The 15,167-nt window shown below is 46.0% G+C and overlaps 1 protein-coding gene across 1 annotated transcript in view; it reads left to right on the forward strand.

The window, feature by feature from the left end:
- Positions 1–335: 335 nt before the first annotated feature.
- The window catches only part of IRF2 (interferon regulatory factor 2), a gene marked incomplete at its 3' end in the record, with an annotated part of 86,883 nt that continues 72,051 nt past the window's right edge, over positions 336–15,167 (forward strand). The window contains exons 1-3 of the mRNA XM_079726537.1: positions 336–390; positions 12,057–12,144; positions 12,235–12,322. The remainder of the gene's footprint in view (positions 391–12,056; positions 12,145–12,234; positions 12,323–15,167) is intronic.

Genomic DNA, 15,167 nt, shown 5'->3' on the forward strand with positions numbered 1-15,167 from the left:
AACAGCGGCGGCGAACTTCCGCACCTCCAGGCCGGGCAGCTCGCGCCCTCCCTCCGCCTCCACCTCCCAGTTGCACAAGCTTGAAACAAACACTGGGGAGGAAGGGCGGAGGGAGGAGGGCGGAGGGGGGAGCGAGCGAGGGACGGAGGGAGGGAGGGAGCGAGGCACCAGGAGGGCGGGGGGGTGGGGGGATTTCCAGCCTCAGCGCTTCGCAGTTTCCTCTCCTTGTTTTGCTTTCGATCTGGACTGTTCTCAGGCAAGCCGGGGAGTAACTTTTAGTTTTGTTCCTGCGATTATTCAACTGACGGGCTTTCATTTCCATTTCACACATCCTAGCAACACTTAAGCCTTGCGGAATTGTATTGATAGCGTGAAAAAGCACACTGAGAGGTAACATTTTTCAAATAATAGTTGCGACTGTGCGTGTGTGTTTTTCTCGAGGGCATGTTTATGAGGACTGGAGGGGATATGTGTGTGCGCGCGTCCTGATGGTTTGACACGATGTTTTGCAGACGGAAAATGCTGAGGTTCATAAATATTAATACTGATTTTTGGAGGAACAGTCGGCGCTGTTATGGATCATCTGATTTTAGGGGAAGCAGGTTCTGCTGCTGTTGCTGCTGCTACTGGGGCTGCTGAGGCTGCGAGGAGGAGGAGGAGGAGGAGGAGGAGGAGGAGGAGGAGGAGGAGGTTGGTGGAGGTTTAATTTCACTTTTGGATTTGCAGATGCGGAGAGGTGGCTCCATGGACACAGACCTACTCTGTGTGATTCTGCGCCCCAGGTGGTGTGTTGGGGGGTGCAGGTCCGCTGGAGTCGGGCCTCCTTTTCAAACAAAATTCTCGCGTGCATGTGTGTGCGTGTGTATGTTTACGGAGGCCGTCGCCACCAGGTCCGAAGGAGGGGAGCGGGTCCTTCTCCTTGCCCGGCGGCGGTGCCTCTCTCCAGGCAGCCTCTGGCGTAAATAGGCAGGAACCCGCAGTCCACCCTCAGCCTGCGCCCCGCGCCCGGGCCGGGAGAGGCGCCTCCCGCCGCGGCCAAAGGAAACTTGATGGGGCGCCCGGCGGCGGTCCCGGGGCTCGCCCGCCCGCCGGGCTCGGGGAAGAGTCGCGGGCGTCGGGTGCCAGCGGCCGGGGCCGGCGGGCGGGCTCGGAGCGGAGCTGCGCGCGGGGCCTGGCCGGCGCGCCCGGCTTCCTGGGGGCTGGGCCGCTGCCGCCACCGCCCGGGAGGCACGCCGCGTCCTCCTTCCCGCCGGCCAGCGCCCGGCCTTGCCCTGGGGCTTTGTCACTGCACTTGTCCCGGCGCGCGGGGGGCTCGGGCGGCGCGTCCCGGGAGGGCGCCGCGCCCAGGGGTCAGCGGCCCGGCCGCGGCCTAGCGCCGGGCGCCTCCGGGTCCCCGCGGGCGCCCCCGGGCCGTACTCGCGCGCTGGGCCTGACCCGCCTTGGCTACGGAGCGGGCGAGGTGGGGGCGGGGAGCCTCCGGGGACCGAGCGGCGCCCTGCTGGCAGGCCCGGGGCCGGCGTCCCCTGGGGGTCCCGGGGCGCCGGCGGCGGCGGGGTGGGGACGGGAGTGCCCGCCCCGCGCCCTCCGACCCCGCTCGGGGCGCCGAGTGGCATTCGCCCGCCGGCCGAACGTGGTTGGTGCAAAGCCGCGGCAGCCACTTCCTTTCCGCCTCGCGGGCCGGGCTCGCCCACCGAGCGATGCCAGTCGTGGCCGATCGTGGCGCCCGCCCGCTCGGGGTCCTACGGCCTGGAAGCCGGCCCCGAGAGGGCTCGGGCAGCCTTTCCAAGTTCAGAGGGTTTCAGGATGCAGCTCATCCCCCTCCTGGGACGCGCCGGCATCTCTGTTTGGGCCCCAGGTGTGGCTGCGTGGGCCGCCCTCACCCCCTTACCCCTTTAGAGGGGGAGAAGCGGAAAGGAGGCTGGCAGCCCGAGCCGGGCGCGGAAACAGCCTTCCGGGCACCAGGCGAGGCGCTGAGGTCAGTCGGTGTAAGCAGGACCGCTGGTCATCGCTGTGAATGTGACCCCTGGCACTAGCAGTCGAGGTTGCCACATGCGAGCGGCGTGCCTTTCAGTCGTTTTTGCCCCCAGAGTATAGTGTTTGGAACTTGGGGACATTTTACCTGCTCCCTCCCTCTTCAGCCTCCTCCCTGCAGTGTGGGCAACGGGTAGCGCGCCCTGTCCTTGGTTAAGAAAACGCAGAAGCTTCCTACTTGAGGAAAAGTGCTGGCATTTGCCTTCTGCCACTGGCCTCCCAGTTGCTGTGACTCGGTCTGCTCTTGATGAATGGCGAGGGAGGGTGAAGGATAGTTACATTTCCTGTTGTGGATTTTCAGGAATCACCAAGGTTGCTGTCAAGCCTGCATTCATTTATTAGTTTCAGACCGACTGCAGATAACATTGGGATTTAGCAGCCTACGCTTTTTGGTGCTTAGGGGCAGGTGCAGACAGGGGCCTGGTGACAGACTGAATGGGAAAGGTGGATGGTCTTGATGTTAGGCAGATGCACGCTCCTTGCCACGACCTGGAGGGGGACCCCTGTTTAACTTCATGCACACAGATTCAGGATTTTCTAGTTTTCTCACCCGCCCCCCCATTCATTCCTTCCTTGGAGAGGGAAAGGGTGAAATCCTGGAAAAGCTTGTGTTTTCTAAGGAAAGTTCAGCAGATGGAATATTTAGGACTTAACCTGGTAATTTTAAGGGGTAACCTTGAAAAATCTATTGATTGACGGGGCAGAGTCCAGAATTTCACTGTAATTAGTGAATGATTATAATTTATAACTTAGCCTGTTGTGTAAGAAGTTAGATTTTGGCCTCTTAGATCCGGGTTCTTGTCTGTTATGATTCGTAACTGATTCTTAATATTAAACATTTACATACTTTATTCTCAATGAGTCGGGTTTTTTCTTCTTTTGACCTTCAAAAGTTAGAGATAACTGCATATTTCAGACTTACCTACCTGTAAAAATGTCATCATAATCAAAAGTAAGCGTTTGTGGTTAAATTGGAAGGCAATTATGGCAAACAAAAGTCCTGACAGCTCAGTGAACCATGACCCAGCTTTTCTCTTCCTCTCCTTTCCTGCTTTATTAGGCAAATATTCCGTATACCAAAGCTAGTTAAACATGTTTAAACCTAGTAGTGGAAAATTTGAAACTTTGGATGTTTAACATTTGGATGTTTGACATGCATCGATTTTCTCATGTTTCCAAGGACACTGTACTTTTATTCTTAGTATTATGGCATATAAGCTTCCTTGTTTTTAGAGCATTTTTACACAGTTTCCTTTTGATAGAGAACAGACCACTGAACTCTAAATGGGGTATCTGGGACATGGTTCTATTATGTTCTTTATACCAAAAAAGGCTTAAAGCAGATAAGGGAGTTTATTCATTTAATAACTATTCCTAGAACATTCACTATGCCCCAGACACAGTGCTACGTTCTGTGGGTTCAACTGGGAACAGGAAGACAGTTTCTTTACCCTCTGGGGAGATTGCATTCTAGTTGGTGAGCTGACAATACCCAGCTAAAAAATAAAGACAGTAATTACCTTTAGGGGTGAGTGCTATGGAAGGTGATAATAATACTTAACTGTATATCTGATAGGGTTGCTTTGGGGAACAAATGAGATACTGTTATGAAAGAAGGTTGCGTAAGTTATAGCAATCTACAAATGTGTAAGGCATTCACTTTCAGAATTTTATCAGATTATTCTTAACTTTTGAAAAGCCAGGGAATCATGACTGTGGATTAAGCACTGACTTTCTCTTATAGAATTTTCAGCAAGAAGGGATTTTACTTGTTCTGAGAGAAAATAATAATGGTAAGGAATTAAACACAGCATAGCTGTTTTATGTAAAGCATTAAAGTATTTAACAGTGACATATGATATTGTCAGTGAGTTTTTTTTTCTGTCAGAAGAGAAGTTAGATGGTGTCCATGGAGACCAAATGATATGGAAATAAAAATGGTTGGACCAATGTATTTTCCCTCTTCATATCAAGAAAAAACCTTCCCAAGCTCACTTTGCTGTAGTCTGAATTTTCTTCATCATTGCTGAAGACTCTTCAATTCATTATCTGTTATTAATTGTATGCCCTTAACTGATTTTAGTTTTTGCTGTAACATCTTTAAAGGGACTCAGTGAACTTGCATTTATTGAATGCTTACTATGTACCTAACACTATATATGTGAAAATGATATGTGACAGCATATGTGAAAATAAATATAATAGATAGTATATATTTACCATAGATATAAAATACATAAAATGGTATATAAAAATAACATAAATTGCTGTGAAATAGTTATCGTTAACAATAAAATCAGTTCTTCTTTTGGTCTGTATGGGACACAGTGTTCCTTCTCACATAGGGGTAGGAAGTCAGGGCTTTCTGTCCCTGTTGGCCCCATTCGTGCCCTACTTTTGGCCTGAGTCTGATCAGTATTTGGTTGTAATGTCTGCCCAAGGCAGGGTCAAGCAGTGGCCCTCACGGTGGAGGGGTGCTGGTGGGCTTGGGAGTGACGAGATTTGATTAAGTGTTGATTTTTTTTCTGCAAAGAATGGTAAGTTATCTATAGGGTCCAGATTTAAACCTGAAGTCAGTATTTTATATAAAATACCAAGAGAAATACACAGGCAGGAAGTCACGTCTACAGGCACCTGAGGCTGGGCCCTGACCCGTCCAGAGAACCCACAGTCACCAGCATTTTGCCTTGAGAGAGCCTTTTAAAATGATTTCCCCTCTCCCTAGCTCCATCTTTTGACAAATGGTCTCTGAAACAGATTGTGTGTAGCTAGGAAGACTTCATATGCCCATTTTTATTACTCAGAAACACATTAGACTTGCAGTCAGAACTCCTGGTTGACTTGAGAGAACCAGCATCAGCAAATCTAGTTGATCTAATTCCAGCCCAAAGTAGAGAAACTCGATGTTGTAAGCAGCCTGGGCAGCCGTTTCTTAGATAAGCTGTTAGACCTATTGGGCCTTCTGAGGTCCTAAAACTAGTTACCACCTTCCCACTCCCATCAGTAACTTTGAGTTCTACTGGGGATCCAGGGACCCCATGATATGAACCATTGCAGTAACTCAGGCGATTATTTTGTCCAATGAACGCAAACACTGAGTCCTTATTTCATTTATTTATTAAATGTTTGTTGACAGACAGTTATGTACAAGGCTCTGGGTAGTGGGAGGTGCATGAACTCAAGAGTCCAGAGGCCCAGAGTTGACTCAGCTCTTTCATTAACTCTCCAATCACGTCTCCTTTCTGGACCTTAGTTTTCACATCTATAAAATGGGGCTGCATGGTTCTGGCATCTTCGAGGGACGGGACTCATGCGTGTATCGGCATCATGGAGAGGAGGGGGGGCTTTTAGAAACCACACAGAACCTTCAGACTTGAGACCGTCGGCAGCCCCTCTTCTCTTTGTCTCTCCCGACCTTAGAGCCCCTCCTCCGACTCCGTAGTAAGCCTCTCAGGTTCACCAGTGTGTCCTGGATCCCTGTCACTCAGGTATATGGGCCAGAGCAAAGGCAGAGAACCACTGAGGCAAGGATCTCTTCCCAGGGCCAGACCTTTTCATTGTTTCATTGAGGCCAGGCTATGCAGGAAAGCAAGCAGATGGAACTTGTTACCACCTTTTAGGCAGTGCTTTGAATAGGGAATCTGTGGTCCCTCCCTGTGCTCTGCCCATGTTGACCTTGCTTGTCGTACAAAAATGGGATTCGCGGTACAGTTGTGATACTCTGAATTTTCCATTCTGAACATGCAAGAAGGACTTTGTTTCACGAGTATGTCTCTCCCTAGGAAGGCCACAGAGTCACGTGTTTGTTTTTTGTTTGTTTCTGTTTTGGCTTATAGTCCCCTTTATCAATGTAGTATTCAGCTTCGATAAGCAAGAAACAACAAGAGGCAAAGCAAAAAATGTCGCCGTGTGTCCCGTGCCCTGTGTGCATGCCTTGTAGCCCCATGTTTTTGAGAAACAGAAGGCTGTGCTGTTCTTTCTGGTGATGGATTCTAAGCGTTTTTATATCAAGGGCAAGACCAATTTAGTTCAACAAAATATCTGACTTCAGGGTTTTGTGTGATAAAAGCCTATCCAGTTTTTTTTTTCACGTCTTTATTGGAGTATAATTGCTTTAAAACGTTGTGTTAGTTTTTGCTGTACAACAAAATGAATCAGCTATATGTATACATATATCCCCCTATCCCCTCCCTCTTGAGACTCCCTCCCACCCTCCCTATCCCATCCCTCTAGGTGGTCACAAAGCACCGAGCTGATCTCCCTGTGCTATGCAGCAGCTTCCCACTAGCCATCCATTTTACATTTGGTAGTGTATATATGTCCGTGCCACTCTCTCACTTTGTCCCAGCTTCCCCTTCGTCCCCTGTGTCCTCAAGTCCGTTCTCTACGTCTGTGTCTTAATTCCTGCCCAGCCACTAGGTTAATCGGTACCGTTTTTTTAGATTCCATATATATGCGTTAGCATATGGTATTGGTTTTTCTCTTTCTCACTTACTTCCCTCTGTATGACGGACTCTAGATCCATCCACCTCAGTACAGATAACTCAATTTCGTTTCTCTTTATGGCTGAGTAATATTCCATTGTATATATGTACCACATCTCCTTTATCCATTCATCTGTTGATGGACATTTAGGTTGCTTCCATGTCCTGGCTATTGTAAATAGAGCTGCAATGGACATTGGGGTGCATGGGTCTTTTTGAATTATGGTTTTCTCAGGGTATATGCCCAGTAGTGGGATTGCTGGGTCATATGGTAGTTCTCTTTTTAGTTTTTTAAGGAACCTCCATACTGTTCTCCATAGTGGCTGTATCAGTTTACATTCCCACCAACAGTGCAGGAGGGTTCCCTTTTCTCCACACCCTCTCCAGCATTTATTGTTTGTAGGTTTTTTGATGATGGCCATGCTGACTGGTGTGAGGTGATACCTCACTGTGGTTTTGATTTACATTTCTCTAATGATTAGTGATGTTGAGCATCTTTTCATGTGTTTGTTGGCAATCTGTATGTCTTCTTTGGAGAAATGTCTATTTAGGTCTTCTGCCCATTTGATTAAACATTTTTGAGAGTTAACTACTTGCTCTGTCATTTTCATAAATAGTTTCTTTTCCAGCGTCCTTAGCAATCTGTTACTATCTGTGTAAGAGCATTTGATACTCACACACCTAACGTGATCAAAGGAAAGATGAGCTTCCTATTTAATTTGTTCTTTTTGAGCTTATGGATGTCAGGTTTTTGTAGGAACCAAAGAAAAATACCTTCTAGATAGCTCCTAGCCCCGTAAGCTTAGAATCCAACTGATTTTCCCATCTCATGAGGTTGACATTTTGAATGAGAAGAAAGTGCATACAAATAACTTTGTTTCAAGTAATATCTAACGGGTTATTTTTGAAGAGAGCTTTTCCTGTTCTCCTTACCCTACAATTATTGAAGATGATGAGAACAGTTACAGTGGTGGACCAGAGTGTCCTGGCACGTGGTTAGGATGTTAGTGGGTGTGTGGGGTGGTGGAATGTGAGTGGGGAGGGTGTTGGAAGGTGACAGTTGGGAGAACGAGGTGATGAAAAAAGAGACTAAGGTGGAGAGTAGAATAATGCCTCCTGAATTCTTTTTTTTTTTTGCGGTATGCGGGCCTCTCACTGCTGTGGCCTCTCCCGTTGTGGAGCACAGGCTCCGGACGCGCAGGCTCAGCGGCCATGGCTCACGGGCCCAGCCGCTCCGCGGCATGTGGGATCTTCCCGGACCGGGGCACGAACCCGTGTCCCCTGCATCGGCAGGCGGACTCCCAACCACTGCGCCACCAGGGAAGCCCCTCCTGAATTCTTGAGTGGGAGACAGGAGGGAGTCAGGCAGGTAGACCCTGTGTCTGCCACAAATGTCATTGAAGGCGTCTTGAGGTAGAGGGGACAGGCTGGTAGTTAATTGATAGTGACTGCAGGACAAGTTGAAATGAAATGCCGGAGGACCCTCCATTTCTGACTTTGAAGTTTGGCCTTTTTATCTGGGGGGGCAAATTGCTAGGCATCGGCCAACTTTAGACAAGTAAACAGGAAGCTGTGAGTGGTCACCACTTGGACATGGTTGAAGCCACGTTAGAGCTGGAGAGGATGGAGGAATTGGTGCCCTGACCTGAGGCCTCAGGTTCAGTCTAAATTGCCTTTGGAGGCAACCGTGGTCCCCTCGAGGAAGATGCATGTTGATGAAATGGATCAGCAATACTGTCACAGCTCTTAGGCTGTCCTCCCTCCCCCATGCTGGTCTTCCTTGCTGCTATTTTTTATTTTTACCACGCTGCAGGAGGTAAATAGGGAGTCAGGAAAATAGAATCAGCCGATACTGTGTTCCCCTAAAGGATAGAAGGCACAGGTTAAGACTGAACCATGGATGGCATCTCTGGTAGTGCAGGCCACTGGTTTTGAAACTAAGCTCTTCATGCTGTAGTTGGGGCATTGTACTTGGAAATAAGCTGTCTGGAACTCAGTTTGGCAGTGTACACTTAATGTCTTAAAAATGTTGCACTCTCTGCTCCCGCTATTCCACTTCTAGGAACCTACATATGTGAGGTAACGAGAGGTGGAGTGAAGATTTATGTACAAGGATGTTTAACTGGTAGCTTCTGTAATAGTGAAAACTCGGAAACACCCTCAACACCCGACAATAGGAGCACGTTTAAATGAGTTATGGCACAGTCCACACCCTGAGTATAGATAGCCGATGAAATTCATGTTTTTGTATTTAATAACGATGGGAAGCTGTTTGTGGAATATGCTGAGTGGAGAAGAAGAGGATATTCAATTGTGACTCTAATTTTATTTTTAAAACGTGTGTGTGTATCTGTATACACATCATTAAGAAAAAACTGGGAGGAAGCATTTCGCTGGTGTGATTATGGATGTTTGGCTCTTTTTTTCCCCTTGAAACACTTGTATTTTCCAAATTTAATACAACAGCACAGTTACTTTTATAACCAGAAAAATATTCTCAAGACAGCTCTGCAGGGTTCCCTCTGACCTCACGTCTGGTAAACGCAGGCGGAGGACAAGTAAGTTGGATGTTGCTCAGGAGGCTGTTGCGCATGAACTTGGCCCCTCCTGGGCCCCTCGTGCCGTGATGTGCAGAGCCGGGCTCTAGAATCAGGGCCTTCCCAGCCAGTGCTGAGAGATGCCCTTGTCCCCATTCATCTGTTACTACTTGAAGACCCTGAGATTGATGGCTCTCTGGTGCGGTTGGGACACACTGTTTTCTGAAGAACTGTGGAGGGTCTGAGATGTTATCCCACTTCACAGATATGTCTTCTATGTATGTGAATACTGCAGAAGCCCCAGACACGGGGGCTGGAGGAAAGAGTTCTTTACTGAGCTTTACAACCAGGTCAGTGGCCAGAGAGATGTTGCAGTGTTGGTCCCCCATACCTAGTCCCTGAAGTGATAAGTGATGCCATGAAAGCTGATGGAATGTGGGTGTGGTACGGTCAGAGCAACCATCCCCCTCCTCTGCCAAAGGAGGGGGCACGGGGAGCGGGGGAGAGGGAGAGAGAGAGAGAGAGAGAGAGCGCGAGCGCGAGCGCGAGCGAGATTGCATGAGCAAGCAGGCGCCTTTGCTCCTTTGAGCCAGCATGGCAAGGATCCAGGGTTTTCATCCTAACCTTTTGGAAGGTCTGGGCTAAGGTCTGGGCTTCATCCCTTTGGAAATGTACATGCTTAGAGACATAGGTCTTCCTGGGACCCTGCAAACTTAACCCAGGGACCTAGTCAAGGCTGTAACCATTTGGCCCTCTTGAAGAGATAAGAGAAGTTTGATTATCCTTCTGGATCAGAGCAATTAATTTAGACAAATGGCTACAGATCCAGTTCTCATGGTAGGTGAAGAGTAAACTGTTTCTAGGGGAAGTGAATGCAAACATTCACTATCTTTTATTCACTATCTTTATGTTGTGTTCATTCCTGTGTCTCAGGTGGCTCAGCTGTTTTACAGGAGCACTGAGGAATCCAGGGAAGTTTTATTTTCCCCACACAGCAACCTTTACAAGTCCCCACGGGAGAGTGACTTTGTGTGACTCAATCAGAGTGTGATTTCTGAGTTTCCATAACTGAAAAGATTCCAAATCCTGAATTTGGGTCTGAAAAAAAATTTAGAATAGTTTTGATCCCTTTATAGATATGGGAGACGTTTTTTGCATTTGTTATGAAACTAGAGTTGGGCGTAACCGTAAGGACTTCAGAGGCAGAATGCCAAAGCGATGAGTATTGATTAGGACAGTACTGTCCGATACAAACAGAATGTGAGCCACGGGTATAATTTTTAATTTTCTAGTAGCCACGTTAGAAAAGTAAAAAGAAGTAGGTGAAGTTAATTTTAATACTATTTTATTTAGCCCAGTGTGTCCAAAATATTATCATTTCAACATAAAACGGATGTAAAAGTATTAATGAGATTATTTACGTTCTTTTTTTCATACTGAATCTGCAAAATCCAATGTATCTTTTACACCTTCAACACATGTTAATTCAGTCTGGTCACATTTCAAGTGTGCAGTAGTCATGTGGCTGGTAGCTACCATATTGGATGGTGCAGGGTTAGGAAATGAAGCAAGGTGTGAAGAGAAATACAGGGAAACATTATAATACGAGGCTAAACCTAAAAAAACCACAGGAAAGCAGAGGTAGGTCGTTTGGTTATAACTGCATCTCACTGTGCCTCCCCCCACAAACCTCACTCGATCTCATCAGCTTAAAATAATAAGATGCTCTGAATCTCTTCAGAAGCAACACACTGTGCGTGCCATTCCTTTGGCGATTAGTCACAAACATCTTGAATCTTTTCCACCCTTTGAACTGTTGTGAAGAAGGTCGATTCCTTGGATTTCCCCGTTTGCAACACCTCCATGGGCAGATTGTCTGAGAGCTGGGATTGTGTCGTATTTCCTTGCATTCTCCACTAGTGCTTGATACACAGTAAGCACTAGATAAATATTTGTTGATTTGATTTTCAGCCCTAAAGCAAAGGTTAGCTTCAAAGGCTGAATTCCAGCTTGGGATCTATGGCCTAGATCTCCTTTGTGTTAGAAACCTAATGGTATATGTATTGAGCACATAAACATTGGGATTTGTCACTTTGCAATAGGATTTGTCACTTTGTATTAGGCGTTCAACATCCAGAAGGTGAAAAAATTGTTCGGTTTTCTCCTTTTTACCGAGGGCTTAACAAAAGTCTTATCAGGCTATTCCTGTGACATTTATGTCCCAGTGCTGGTAGTAATACTTTCCTGTACATGTAAATAAGCTGTATTTGCTGATAAACCCGAGGTATACATTTGGGAGCTGCTACTTTCTTGGTGGGTTAGTTATTAACAATAACTTCATTATTAACAAACACTCAGCCCGTAACTTATGTGCAGGGAAGTTCTTTTGAAATCAAGCACCGGTATCCTACAGTTGCCTTCATTTGTTCTCTTTGACTCTAATTGTTGGGTAGAAGCAACAGACTTATCCACAGAGCCCAGGCAATTTATTTTTACTGAAGCCTACCTAAGAACTGCTTAGGTAGCTTTTCTCTGTGAGATTAAATACGACCTTCACTGAATCATGTTAGCAGGGCCAGCAGCTAGAAAAATAAAGACTAAACCAAACCTTCAGCAAAGAAATTCCCAGCTGCTCAGCAGGTCAGAGCTTTCGTGATTGCTTTCTTCCAATGAAAACACTAGATTAGTTTTAAGTGAATTCTAGTAGGTTTGGGGATTTGCAACTGACAGAAGAACAGGAACGTGTAATCTCACTTTCAAATCGTAATCCTGAAGGTAAATCTTTATTGACTCTTTGTGGGGATGTGGGGATTTTGTTTGTATGGGAAAACTTAACTCATGTGCACTGTTGAGCTGACCTGGAAAGTTAAGGTCCTCAGGGATGAGGGACAGAGAAGTGAGACAAGAAGCTGGTGCCCCCAGAGGATGCCCTGGGCACGTGGGGTGCTCTAGGTGGCTCCGAGCACCGACCCAGATGGTCCCCTTTCTTCTATCCGTTACAAAGGCGAAGTCCAAAGGCCCCAGGAGGGAATGTGGATGAACTGCTATTTCCACTTTTGGGTGTGTCTCTGCTGGTGATTCAGGAAGTCGGGGTGAGTTTAAAATATTATAGGATTGATTTATTTGCCTCTCTTACAGGTGCTTTGAATGCATCAAGACTTTTTTTTTTTTTTTTTTCAAAGTCAGGGTGCAATTTGGGCTGCAGTCTGGGCCCTGAAAGGAAACAGTGGACAACTCTGATCATTCATCCAGTCATCGCTTTCTTAACAGGTGTGTACTCATCTCCATGTGCAGGGAGTAGGTCTAGAAGGGTAGCGAAGTCCTCAGCTTGGAATTGAGTGAGCTCGGTAGATGACCTGTGCTCCCTGCAGTGAGGGGCCTTCGTCTGGGCAGCTGACACTTCACTTCCAGCCATGATTTTTGGTGTCTGAGCATCCCTTTTAGAGGTCTTCTTCCACCCATCAATGGGCCACACGGGGTTGTCTCAGATCGTAGGGGAGGTGACAGTGCTAACATGGCACGTTTTGGGGCCAACTGTGTACATTTTATTTTCTAAAGGACAGAGTCTTCGTAAATCATATAATAGGCATAAAACAGCATCTTGTTTTGTTGTTCTGGCTGTTTCTCTACCGTCTTCCCCCCCTCTCAGTTTGGCATGTCGAATTCAGCTGGCTGGCTGTTGTCTGGTGTCTTTTGTCACGAAGTGGCTGAGTCTCGATAGTTATCTCCACTTTCTACTTCCCTTTCCCTGAGGGGAGATGGTAACTGGCAGTGCTGCTGATAACAGACAGCTCTGAAGCCCTCCCTGGAGGTTTGTGCTGGGAGAACCTCTCCCTTCACATACCATCCAGGAGAGGCTTTTCCCTCACATGGCTTGAGATGGCATCGCCATGAAGGGGAAATTGGCCTTTATTTAATTTTGAAAATCCGTCCTCTCTCTCCCTCTGTCTCCCTCTCTCTCTGTGTATGTCTGGAGGGGAGGGGTCAGTAAGTTACCTTCAAGTTACCTGGAAGTAAAGAATGACTTGTCCACGGTAGGACTCAAAGAAACAGTGACAGCAAGTAGTGAATTCATAAATATGTGTTTGTCATTCTTTTTTTATTATTATGGTAAAAGTTACCTAACAGAAAATTTGCTTTTATAATCATCTTTAAGTATAAAGTCCAGTGGCAAAAAATTCATTTACAGTGTTTGCAGCTGTCACCACTATCCTTCTCTAGAACTTTTTTTTAATCATCTCAAACAGAAACTCTGTACCCATTAAACAAGAACCCCACCTCCAGGGCTTCTCTGGTGGCGCAGCGGTTGAGAGTCCACCTGCCGATGCAGGGGACACGGGTTCATGCCCCGGTCCGGGAAGATCCCACATGCTGCAGAGCGGCTGGGCCCGTGAGCCTGTGCTCCGCAACAAGAGAGGCCACAACAGTGAGAGGCCCGTGTACCGCAAAAAAAGAACCCCACCCCCCTCTGCCTGGGCAGGCACCATTCTACTCTCTGTCTCTATGAACTTGACTCCTTTAGGTGCTTCATCTAAGTGACACCAGACAATATTCGTCCTTTTGTGTCTGGCTTATTTCACTTAGCAGAATGTTTTCCAGGTTCATCCATGTTGGAGCATGTGTCAGAATGTCCTTCCTTTTAAAAACTGATTAATATTCTTACATTTTGTTTCTCCATTCATCTGTTGATGGGCACTTGGGTTGTCATTACCACTGGCTATTGTGAACCTTGCCGGTTTGAACACTGCTGTAAAAGTATCTGTTTTGAGTCCCTGCTTTCAGTTCTTTCAATCCAGTGGATCATACGGCAATTCTAGGTTTAACCTTCTGAGAAACCATTTTCCACAGCAGCTGCACCATTTTACATTCCCATCAATAATGCACAAAGGTTTCAATTTCTCCTTGCCAAAAATTCTTTAATTTTTTTTTTTTTTGATAATAGCCATCCTAATTGGTGTGTGGTGGTCTCTCATTGTGGTTTTGATTTGCATTTCCCTAACGGCTGGTGATGTGAGCATCTTTCCATGTGCTTCTTGGCCATTTGTATATCTCTTTGGAGAAATGTTTATTCCAGTTCTTTGCACATTTTTCTTTAACATCTTTATTGGAGTATAAGTGCTTTACATTGTTATGTTAGTTGCTGCTGTATAACAAAGTGAATCAGCTATTCGTATACATACATCCCCACATCCCCTCCCTCTTGCGGCTCCCTCCCACCCTCCCTATGCCCATTTTTGAATTGGTTATTTGTTTTTTGTTGTTGTTGAGTTGTAGGATTGAGTCATTCTTTTTGTGGGTTCCAAAGTGACATACAAGTATGGTCTGAAAACTCGAACGATTTTCCATCATTACCGTATGTGTAGCATGTGGCACAAAACCACTTTTCAAATTTTGAGATGTTATAGAGCTGATAAAGCACCTATTGAGGAATTAAATTATACTGAATTAAGTACATCAGAGTGGAGTGGAAAATGGGGAATCAGCTAAAAGTACTTAACCTTGTCATAGAGTACTAGAATTGGAAGTTTTCCTAGAGATTATAGTCTGTTCCTTCATTTTTACAGCTGGAGAAATCAAGCAACCTGCCCAGGGTCATGTGGCTGGATTAAGTACTTAGTACATTTTGTTGAACTCTGTAGTAAAGAGTTAATTTTTTTCTGTTGTATTTTTGAATGCTAAAATTTCTGGTGAGAGGAAAAACTTAGCAGTGCTTGAATATGGTAGTGAATTAATCGTAGCAGCCTCTCATATGATACCTTCAATACTTGGGGCTCATCAGAAAGCCCTAGTATTGTGGTATTTCGGGATAAAAGTGAGTAAAACAGCCTCCGGATAACATTTGGGGGCATGAGAATTTAAACATAATACATTCAGTAATGGTTCAATATGACTACTTGAGTGGATGAAAAAAAATATTGCTGTAATAACAGATCTCTTAGGAAAAATGAATAAAAGCATTTGTGTATTTATTGTGAATAATCAACAGAATGAGAAGCCATTTATTTGTCCTTATAAGAGCTATAGTAGATGAAAAAATGCAGTGAAATATCAGCTTTACAGTAGCAAGTTAATTGTTGGTTTACTTTTATGCTCTGCTCACATTTTTCACTTCACT

The sequence above is a fragment of the Hyperoodon ampullatus genome (genome assembly GCF_949752795.1).
Source record: "Hyperoodon ampullatus genome assembly, chromosome: 20".
NCBI lineage: Eukaryota > Metazoa > Chordata > Mammalia > Artiodactyla > Ziphiidae > Hyperoodon > Hyperoodon ampullatus.